At 33.3% G+C, this 1,207-nt stretch overlaps 1 protein-coding gene across 1 annotated transcript in view; it reads right to left on the bottom strand.

Annotated features, from left to right (window-relative positions):
- RFTN2 (raftlin family member 2) overlaps positions 1-1,207 on the bottom strand; it is a 69,504-nt gene that overhangs the window by 29,903 nt on the left and 38,394 nt on the right. The gene's annotated exons all lie outside the window — the stretch shown is intronic.

The following is a 1,207-nucleotide window of genomic DNA, read 5'->3' as shown; positions in this document are numbered from 1 at the left end:
ACAAAAGAATCAATTAAAGACAAGCCTTGCTTATAATAAAATGTGGTTAACTCAAGCCAGTCAGCATCAAGTGTGCTGATGACGGATCCTTTTCTTGTTACTTTCATTGACAGGATGCCTTCCTGATAGGTCCAGCAGGTTGAATCATCATCAAAAGCATTGAAGACTATATACAATTTGTTATCTGAGGATAGGCATTGAGAAGGAGAAAAAAAGGGGAAAATTATAATTCTATTGATCAAAGATTCTTAAAATCTTTTTTTATTAATCAAGATATTTCAGGCTTACAAATGAGTATAGAGAATTAATGAAAGTACCCACCACTCAGCTTAACCAAATGTCAACATTATGCGATATTTGTTTCAGACTACTCTTTCAAAGAAATGAGAAATGAATATAGTTGAGGCTACTCTGTAGTATTCCCTAATTCCATTCTCCAGAAATAACTACTATAATGAATTTGGTGTTTGTCATTCTCATGAAAGCTTTTATTCTTTTAATATACATTTATATACCCATAAATGACATGTAACCATTTTACATATCATTTAGGTAACAGTTTAAAAACTTTATTTAAATGGTATCATACTGTATATATCAATATATAAATTGATTTTTTGTTCAACATTGTGCCTTTAAAATGTAAATAACCATACAGATCTCATTCACTTACTTTAACTGCTACATAGTATTCGAGTTTACTATTCTCCTTTTGATGGACATATATGTTATTTCCAATTTGTTGTTATTAGAAACATTTTTCATGTCTCCTTAGACACATATGAGTGACTCTAGAATACATACGTAAGACATGGAAATGCTGGGCCATAGCTTCTGCTTTACCAGAAACTGGCAAATTCTTAACCTGGGGTCTATGGACCCACACCCGTGGTTGTATTTTAGGAAGTTTAACATCACCTGTGTTACAGACAGAAGCATTTGGATTCTATGGATTTCACCAGATACTCCAAGGGTTCTTTTGTGCACTACCACTAGCCCCCTTCCACCTCTCCCAATTAAGAACCACTGCCATAGAATAGTTATTGAGAAGTATATAATTTAAAAGTATTTAGAGAGCAGAATCTAAAGATTGATAATTCAATTGAGCAGTACATTGGATTTTGAACTTAAGGACTAGAAATAGACACTTGATTTGATTCAAGTTAGGGTGGGAACCAGCATAGAGTTTAAAGGTAGCAGTGGGTGG

Source organism: Propithecus coquereli, unplaced genomic scaffold (assembly GCF_000956105.1).
Source record: "Propithecus coquereli isolate 6110/MARCELLA unplaced genomic scaffold, Pcoq_1.0 Scaffold167, whole genome shotgun sequence".
NCBI lineage: Eukaryota > Metazoa > Chordata > Mammalia > Primates > Indriidae > Propithecus > Propithecus coquereli.
Note: the sequence above shows the minus strand (reverse complement) of the source record. Positions and strands in the feature narration are given on the sequence as shown.